This window comes from Triticum dicoccoides, chromosome 3B (assembly GCF_002162155.2).
Source record: "Triticum dicoccoides isolate Atlit2015 ecotype Zavitan chromosome 3B, WEW_v2.0, whole genome shotgun sequence".
Classification (NCBI taxonomy): Eukaryota; Viridiplantae; Streptophyta; class Magnoliopsida; order Poales; family Poaceae; genus Triticum; species Triticum dicoccoides.
Window position 1 is genome coordinate 703,121,760 of NC_041385.1, and position 10,499 is coordinate 703,132,258.

The 10,499-nt window shown below is 46.2% G+C and overlaps 1 pseudogene; it reads left to right on the forward strand.

The window, feature by feature from the left end:
- The first annotated feature begins 6,179 nt into the window (after positions 1-6,179).
- Positions 6,180-9,732, forward strand: LOC119279830 (annotated as a pseudogene).
- Positions 9,733-10,499: the final 767 nt, after the last annotated feature.

Here is a 10,499-nt window from a genome sequence, read left to right on the forward strand (position 1 = left end):
AACTGTTAGCAGATTAGATCCGTGAAATATTATACTCTCTACGGTGGTATGTGGAAATTGTTTTTGCAGAGCCGGACATGATTCTTGTGTCCAAGATCTACTTTGGAACCCGCCTTGCAATGTCCAAGACAATCTGCACGCCGGACTCAATCGTCATTGAAGCTTGTTTCGGGGACTACTGAGGGAGTGCTGGATTAAGGGGTCCTCAGACAGCCGTTCTATATACTTTGGCCGGACTGTTGGACTATGAAGATACAAGATAGAAGACTTCGTCCCGTGTCCGGATGGGACTCTCCTTTGCATGGAAGGCAAGCTTGGTGATTCGGATATGTAGATTTCCTTCTCTGTAACCGACTCTATGCAACCCTAGCCCCCTCTAGTGTCTATATAAACCGGAGGGTTTAGTCCGTAGGACAAGAACAACAATCATAATCATAGGCTAGCTTCTAGGGTTAGCCTCATCGATCTCGTGGTAGATCAACTCTTTTAATACGCATATCATCAAGATCAATCTAGCAGGAAGTAGGGTATTACCTCCATAGAGAGGGCCCGAACCTGGGTAAACATCGTGTCCCCGCCTCCTGTTACCATTAGCCTTAGATGCACAGTTCGGGACCCCCTACCCGAGATCCACCGATTTTGACACTGACAGGCGCCGCCCCCCTCTCCCGCCCCAGAAGCGATGTCCACTCCGAAACCGGTCATTTGGGCCGGCAATCCCCTCCACAAAATTCCCAGGCGGTCCCTGGAACCCTCGTCCCGGCCCGCCGCCATGATGGTTGTTCAAATCATGGCCGCCACTCGAAGATGACGACCCTCGGTGTTGTCGCTCGCCATATACATTGTAACCATCATTTTTGCCCCACTGCCCGTAATGATTATAACGGTAGCCATCTCTTCCATTGCCTGCATGACCATTCCATCCCTATATGTTCCCACGACCGCGACCAATGGCCTGAGCCTTTGTTGTCGGCTGCGAAGCTGAGTCTTCGCTTTGCCGAACCACAACCCGAGCACCACCTTGGCCCTGGTCAGGCGCCAAGACAACCCGCGGCTATTGTTGTTGTTGTTGTTGAACACCACCACCCTAGGCTAGTCCCATGTTGGCCTGATGCTGCTACGCTGTCGGCTACGCCCCTTGTGGCGGCGGAGGCGCCCCCCTCGGCGGCCTTCCAGCCCCCTTCCCGCCATAGCCAAGGCCGGAGTGCCCGAGCACGTCCTCGTGGCATGGCCCGACCCCAACAATGGGAAACCAGGTCTCGGCACACGACGAATGATACGTCTCCAACGTATCTATAATTTTTTATTGTTCCATGCTATTATATTGTCCATCTTAGATGTTTTATATGCATTTATATGCTATTTTATATGATTTTTGGGACTAACCTATTAACCTAGAGCCCAGTGCCGGTTTCTGTTTTTTTCCTTGTTTTTGAGTTTTACAGAAAAGGAATACCAAACGGAGTCCAATTGACGTGCCAATTTTTGATGATTTTTATGGACCAAAAGAAGCCCCCGAAGTGAAAGAGTTGGGCCAGAAGAATCCCAAGCCATCCACGAGGGTGGAGGGCACGCCCTACCCACTGGGCGCGCCCCCTATCTCGTGGACGACTCGGAGACCCTCCTGATGTGAGACCGACGCCAAAAATTCCTATAAATACAGAAACCCCCAAAACCTAACCTAAATCGGGAGTTCCGCCGCCGCAAGCCTCTGTAGCCACCAAAAACCTCTCGGGAGCCTGTTCCAGCACCCTGCCAGAGGGGGAATCCTTCATCGATGGCCATCTTCATCATCCCGGCGCTCTCCATGACGAAGAGGGAGTAGTTCACCCTCGGGGCTGAGGGTATGTACCGGTAGCTATGTGTTTGATCTCTCTCTCTCTCATGTGCTTGATTTGGCATGATCTTGATGTACCGTGAGCTTTGCTATTATAGTTGGATCTTATGATGTTTCTCCCCCTCTACTCTCTTGTAATGGATTAAGTTTTTCCTTTGAATTTATCTTATCAGATTGAGTCTTTAAGGATTTGAGAACACTTGATGTATGTCTTGCGTGGGATACCCGTGGTGACAATGGGGTATTCTATTGATCTACTTGATGTATGTTTTGGTGATCAACTTGTGGGTTCCGTGACCTTGGGAATCTATGCATAAGGGTTGGCACACGTTTTCATCTCGACTCTCCGATAGAAACTTTGGGGCACTCTTTCAAGTTCTTTGTGTTGGTTTAAATAGATGAATCTGAAATTGTGTGATGCATATCATATAATCATACCCGCGCATACTTGTGGTGAAATTGGAGTATCTAGGTGACATTAGGGTTTTGGTTGATGTGTGTCTTAAGGTGTTATTTTAGTACGAACTCTAGGGCTGTTTGTGACACTTATAGGAATAGTCCAATGGATTGATCGAAAAGAATAACTTTGAGGTGGTTTCATACCCTACAATAATCTCTTTGTTTGTTCTCCACTACTAGTGACTTTGGAGTGACTCATTGTTGCATATTGAGGGATAATTATATGATCCAATTATGTTATTATTGTGGAGATAACTTGCACTAGTGAAAGTATGAACCCTACACCTTGTTTCATACCAGTGCAATACTGTTTACGCTCACTTTTATCACTTGTTACCTTGCTATTTTTATAATTTCAGATTACAAAAACCTATATCTACCATCCATATTGCACTTGTATCACCATCTCTTTGTCGAACTAGTGCACCTATAGAATTTACCATTGTATTGGCTGTCTTGGGGACACAAGAGACTCTTTGTTATTTGGTTGCAGGGTTGTTTGACAGAGACCATCTTCATCCTACGCCTCCCACAGATTGATAAACCTTAGGTCATCCACTTGAGGGAAATTTGCTACTGTCCTACAAACCTCTGCACTTGGAGGCCCAATAAGTCTACAAGAAGAAGGTTGCGTAGTAGACATCAACGAACCCTAGGAGCAGTCACCCGCGCCAACTCAGATCCCCGATGACGATCGATATCACGAGTCTCGACCGGCTGCTCATACGTACACACGTCGGTGTGGCCGTCCTGGGCCGAATACCCATCCGTTCGGACTTCCATCACCACTGCCGGAACTCCATGCTGGGCCACAGACCCATCCTGGCCCAACAAAAAATTCAAACACGCTGCCCTCACCTCCCGGATGACGGACGACCTGGCAGCCGCCGGCGCCGGTGGTTGCGCCACCGCCCGTCTCTTTCTCTTACTCTTTCTAGTTACCAAGGTCCAATCCTCCGGCAAAAAATCTGAGAGAGTGGTGGGTGGAAGACATACCTTGGGGGTCGGGCCTCTCCATGGCCAGATCGCGGACGCCACCGTCCGCCGGTGAACAATCCAGCGAACCACGTCCACCTTGTCCTCAGGTCGCAGCGCCCGCCTTGCCGGATCATCGCTTGGAACCACCTCGTTGACAAGTGCGGCGACCTCCTCTATAGAGTAGCCGGGAGCGAATGCCTCGCAGATCACATCTGACGGAGTAGGTGAGTACCCGGAGGCTACCCCGTCGTCGGCATCAGTGAGGGCCCAGAACCGGCCGCCCACATGCCCGAGGCCATCTGATCCGCAAGCGTCGCCCGCCTGGATCGCCGGCGGCGTCGCGGGCATCGCCCGTCCCCTCATCAGGTCAAAAGCAAGCTCCAAGCTATGGTTACTATTAGGTTCATTTGCCATCATGGACGAGGATGAGTTGGTGAGTCATTTGTCATCATGTAGATAGCATTATTTTCATGAATTTGTCATGTGTACATCACATACACAGTTTATGATTTCCCATCATGTTCGGAAGCAAGAAAATCTAAATTTGCCATGTGAACATCACACACTTCATCATGTTCGGAAACAAAAAAACTCTAAATTTGCCAAACACCATAACATTTTATGAATTTTCTATCTTGTATGAAAACACATAAAAACAATTCTAAATCTGCCATGTGATCAATGCAAAACATTTTTTTTCTAAAGTTGCCATGTGTTATAAAACAATTTTCCCCAAAGTTGCCATGATGTGTAGAACAAAATTTTCAAAAAATTGCACTTTTCCATGATTTTTCAGAATTTATGTATGAACAATATAGTTCCCATGATATACAATTAAATTTGCCAGGTGTCTGTTACATATTTTCCAAAAAAATTGCCTTGTCACCGTTACCATTTTTATTTAATTTTCCATCATGTACGAAAAGAAAAAAATTGCCATGTGACTAGTGCATTTTTTAAACAAGAATTTTCGTTTCTCACAAAACAACTATTTTTAAAAGTTGCCATGATGTGTAGATTTGTTTTCAATTTTCTATGATTTTTCAGAACTACAAATAATATAATTGCCCATGATATACAATTAATTTGCCATGTGACCATTACATAATTTCCAAACACTTGCCATGTTTTATTCAACACAACCGGGCAAATTTGGTCCTTCAAACATCCACAAACACGTCCGCACAGTGTTCTCCCCATTTGTCTGTCCACACATCCATGTCCCTCACTTTTTTTCCTATATGTTCGGTCACATGCATGTGATTGGTGGAAAATAAGAGAGGGATAAAATATAATAAAGAAAAAAAATCTTGGTGAGCCCAATCCTATGTGGCGGACGCAGGATCACTGACCGGACATGCCCGGGCACTCCTCATACTCGTATCATATATGAGTGCAATATGAGGGGTGCCGGACAACCCAAACATTTAAGGAGGCTTTGAGGAAACCAGTTGGGTCAACTTTTTCCTTCTTTATTCTGTCCGGTCAGTGATACTGCTTCTGTCCGGTCAATTTGAGGATTCCGGCAACAGATGCTCTTAGGGCATCTCTAAGCCGGACCCGAAAACCGTCTGCATCTGGACTGTGGAAGCAATCCAACACGGTCCTGTATCGGTCTGCGGGGCAGTTAGAACACATTTTATCTAGTGAATTGGATGCAAAGTAGAGGGAGGTTTGCGGGGGTTCGAACAGCAGACACGTAGGGCTCCGACACCCCCGACCCACCCAATTCCACCTTCTGGTTTCATTTCCTTTCACTTCGCCCCTTCCCCCTTCTTTGCATCCACACCCTCCACGTCCGCCGCCGCTGCTGTACGTCTCCAGCCACCACAGATGCATTGTTGGACATCCGCAACTAGCACTGATGTGCCCGCCCGCCTTTACGGAGGAGATGTCCACCCTGGAGGCGTATGTACCCAGGTACACTCAGCCGCTTGTCGACGACCTCTATGGAGGACACCACGCCCGACAGGTGTTCGGTCAAATGTCATTGAGCTTATTTTGAATTAAATGATATGGCATTTTTTAGAGTACGAAGGATGGTGAGCTACTCGACCATGAAGGATGAGTTGTCGTGTGATGCGTGGTTGGCCATATCCGCGAATTTCGTAGGTAGAAGCAAACAGGAGGCAAAAGCACATTGCGCATGGCAGCAAGTGCATGAAATGTTTCACGCACAAAAGCATATTGCGCCCTGTGACATGTACATCATTCAACAACACAACGTGAGGTCGATATCCAGACCAGCGTCACCAAGTTTTGTGACGTGGTTCGTCAACTCGAGACAAGGTGGTCATTGTGCGCGATAGAGTATGAGTTTGTAAGTTCTGCTTCCTCTTGCTCAACTTGTTGATTGATTCATTCACTCAATGTTGGTCTATACATTATATGTAGCTACGCCCTAGCGTGGAGTACCACAGGACAGAGGACCGACCATCTACGTGCACACACACTGTTGGATGAAGCTGAAGAGGGAGTATGTGTGGAACGACATAATTTGTTGATGAAAAACTTGTTAGACATCCGGAATCTAGTCGAATTTGAGGCATTGTTGTACTATGCTTAATTTGTATGCTATGTATGGATGGTTTGTGCTATTTTCTATTCGAACTTTGATAAATATAAGCCGTTTTGCATGAATTTCGTTTGGATTGTTTAAATGCAGGTTGAAATGTATGCGGTTACGGTTGGATGGCGGCCTCCTGTATTTGTGTACACGGCCTGGTCCCGTTATTCGTGGACGGATGTGGGAGAAAATTTGCAGGTTGCCGTTGGAGACGATGCCCTTACTCGTTGTGTTTGGACACGTCCATTTCTCGAAAGTATTTTCAGACGGAGGGAATTTTTTCGGGGATTTTTGTGCAAAATAGTCGAATTCCCCACCTGAACCGGTTCCTCGCTCCTTTCCCTGACGCCGGCCGTCTCCCGCTCGTACACGGCGACTTCGCCGGAGACTTGCCACGACGACTACTACCTCGAGCGCGTGCTCCTCCTTGACCGCAAGGCCCGCAAGGCAGCGCAGGAGCTGTACTGGTCAAACGCCCCCAGCTTCTTCCCCGCGCTGCACGAAGGGTCGCAGCCCACCTAGCGCGCGCGATGCCCTCTTCCTCCCCCTCGTTTGTGCCGGTGGAGGAGGAGATGAGGAGCTGGGCGGAGCTGCCGTTGGACCATGGTTTTCAATTTCAGTTTCAACAAAATTTCAGCACCAACTGAAATCACTGAAATTCAGTGAAATTTAGTTATTTCAGTTTGCATTTCAGCCAAAAGGCCAAAATATTCATTTGAATTTAATTAAATATTTGAAATTTTCAAAAAGTATTTTGAAAAATATTTGATTTCATGTGTACTACTGAATTTGCTGAAATATTTTCACCGAAACATAATATTTCAGTGTCTACTGAAATTAATGAAATTCAGTGAATTACAGTGAAATCTCACTGAAAGTGAAAACCATGCGTTGGACGCGATCTCAACCATCCTCCGCAAGCTCGACCACGTCGACATCCTGATGGGGGCCGGCCAGGTGTGCCGCTCCTGGCGCGGCGCCGCCCGCGACGAGCCCGAGCTATGGCGCCGCATCAACATGCTTGGCCACGCCGACCTCTCCCCCGAGCTCAACCTCCACGGGATGGCGCAGGCCGCCGTCCGCGCAGCGCGGGAAGGTGCGAGGCGTTCTGGGGCGAGTACACCGACGACCACGACTTTCTCCTCTTCCTCGCTGACCAGTGAGAACTTTTAACCACCCCCGACACCACCTTCTTGTTTTAGGAGCTTTCGTTTTGATTTGTTAGGCATTGCCTATATGTTCTGTTTCGGTTCCAATCCCTTACAATTTATGTGTACCTTTCATTGCGGAGAAGTTCTGTAAATTTATTTCTTTGGTAGGAATCATGCAATTTTGCTGTGTTGTGCTATGGAATCAAATGACTGAAAATTATGTGGTTTCTGATTTGATGCCGACAGCGGCTTTTAGTATGTCGCTTTATAATGTTTTTTAGACTTATAACATTAGTTATTTTCTTGAATTTATATACTGTATATTTCAGTAAGAGGAGTGACTATTCTTAGTTTGATAAAGACAAAGCGCTAGAGAAAACCTATCATTGTGCATTACTCCTTACACCATACTGCCTTCATGTTGTCTGCAGCTTCGTAAAATTTAGTGATACTTAATTGGGAGAATAGAATATTTGCAGTAATTGGATGATTCTGACATTTCAAGTTTTACTCTGCTGAGTTTCTCTTAACCAAAAATTGATGTCCCGTCGTCAACCTGTGCATTGGCTTGCCAACTAAGAATTAAGTCAGCCGAGTTCTTCATATATTGGTTTGTTAATACAGCGGGGAAAAGTATTCTTTGGTTTGGTTTGAAACACAATACAGTTGTGAGTTAGCTTTTAGGGCTTCTGAGTATTTTCCAGTGAAACAGTCCCATTACCAATGGTTTGAGACTTTGAGTTATGTTGATTGTTGAACAGAATACACTCAACTGATTTCATATGCTGGAGTGCAGAATTTATTCTAATTTTGCATCCTGCGATCAGGCATAAAAAACTTAGCATCCCTGAAATTTCTGTCAAATCTAACAATTAATCATTAATTGAATTGTCACCAGACCTTTTTAAGTATGTACCTGTGTCCTATGATGTTATGCAGCTATCTGAATTTATGAAATGTTCTATACGTGCTCTGCAAGTCTGTCGAAACATAAATTTAGCTAACTGTTTTATACAGGGTGCTTATGTCTTTCTATATGTGTGGCATATTTTTATTGGTTATTGAGATCCAAGTGCTACATTTGCAGGGCACCTTCTCTTAAGAGTCATCGCCTCATTTCTCGCTATAATTTTGATGAAGTACTCAAGGAGATCATAGTGAAATTCCCTTTGCTCGAGGAGCTCGAGCTTTCATTGTGTTCAGATGTGGGTGAGAGTGGTGTGTTTGGGGTTGTTGGCAAAGCATGCCCACAACTGAAGCACTTCAGACTGAATAAGGACGTGTTCTATGATTTTGAAGCTTGCGACAATGACAGGGATGACGAAGCCATGGGGATTGCAATTATGCATGAGTTACGCTCTTTGCAGTTATTTGCCAATCGCCTGACCAATAAAGGACTGACAGCCATCCTAGATAATTGCCGCCACCTTGAGTTCCTTGACATTCGTCACTGCTTCAATGTCAGCATGGACAACACCCTGCGTGCAAAATGTGATAGGATAAGCACATTGAGGCTTATCCTGCCAAGATTAAGTGATGTTTGCATGAGAGGGCAATTTGTTCGCCGGCAAACATCTGACAGGGGATTCCCCAGAATAATATCTTCCTCATCCATGGATGCCCAGGATGATCTTTCTGCCATCGAGAATCAGGTGTGCAAGCTAAGTGATGTTTGCATGAGAGGGCAATTTGTTCGTCGGCAAACATCTGACAGAATGATATCTTCCTCATCCATGGATTCTCGGGGTGATCTTTCTGCCATTGAGAATGAGGTGCGCAAGCTAATCGATGATTTGAGAAGCGATTCCATAGAATATCAAAGATCAGCGACATCAGAGATTCGCCTTCTAGCTAAGCACAACATGGAGAACAGGATTGTCATTGCAGATTGTGGGGCTATAAACCTGCTGGTTGGTCTTCTTCATTCACCAGATGCCAAGGTCCAAGAAAATGCAGTGACATGCCTCCTCAATCTGTCCATCAGTGATAACAATAAGATTGCCATCGTGAATGCATATGCTGTTGATCCTCTCATCCATGTCCTGGAAACAGGGAACCCTGAAGCTAAAGAGAATTCAGCAGCTGCTTTCTCCAGTCTCTCGGTTACTGAAGAAAACAAAGTGAGGATCGGGCGGTCTGGTGCCATCAAGCCTCTCGTGGACTTGCTGGTAAGTGGAACCCCGCAAGGAAAGAGAGATGCAGCTATTGCATTGTCTCATTTATCCATACTTCATGAGAACAAGGGTCGCATTGTGCAAGCTGATGCGGTGAAGCAACTAGTTCAGCTAATGGATCCTGCTCTTGGAATGACCGGCAAAGCTGTAGCTGTCTTGGCAAGTCTTGCTATGATACCAGAAGGGAGAACTGCGATTTGGGAGACGTGAGGTATTCCAGCTCTTGTTGAAGTTGTCGAACTGGGTTCAACGAGAGGGAAGGAAAATGCTGCCGCGGCATTGCTTCAGCTATGCACAAACAGCAGCCGATCTTGCAGCGTAGTTCTTAGAGAGGGCGCCGTGCCCCCTTTAGCCGCACTGTCACAGTCAGGAACACCGCGAGCAAGAGAAAAGGTCTGCCACTTTCTACAACAAAATTTACATCTTGAAGTAAAACACCTGCAAACTCATTTTGCTAAGAATATGTATGTGTTGCAGGCACAGGCTCTTCTCAGCTACTTCCACAGCCTGAGACGTGGGAACTCATTAAGCGTTTCCAGGTGGTTGACCGGTGCTGCGCATTTATAGTCGGATTGAGATTGTGCTCATCATCTCATGCTACTTGTTGTCAGGCGTGGGTGTTTGTTGTCGCCATTGTTGTTGAGATGGCGTGTTTTTCTGGTTTTTTACATATCGTTTGTGCAGCTTGTTCATTGGTATCTTTTTGTCCGGGATTTTGCTTTGTACGTGCTGTTAGCTGACTCGCACTGGTTTACTGCTTGCGTTCTTCCACTGAGAGATGTCTCTGATGCGCCTGATGATGCGATTGTAGGCTAGCAGCGTTGTATTGGTGCTCTCTGATGATAGCTCCAGGAGCGAGCCTGGCTCAGCTCTGCCAGGTGGCTTTTGTGATGCGTTGACACTTGGCAGTTAGCACAAATTTGCGTTATGCAGTACTAGTAGTTCAGTAGTCTACCTCAGTTCTGTCACTCTGATTGCACAGGCTGTTTTCTCTTGAGAGAAAAGGAAGCGTCATGTTTCTTGTGTCACTGACCTATTTCATCTGGTTCAGCGAGACAGACCGTAGGATGCAACCATGTGTTTCTCCCTGTCCCTCGGAAGGGAAAATGTAATCATGACTGACAAGATTGGGTGGTGTCTGCATGAGAGGGCAATTTCTTCGGCGGCAAACATATGACAGGGGATTCCTAAGAATAATATATTCCTCGTCCATGGATGCCCGGGGTGATCTTTCTGCCATCGAAAATCAGGTACATAAATTAATCGATGATTTGAGAAACGATTCCATAACAATCTATCGGGAATGCAGATGCTGTCGATCCACTCATCCATGT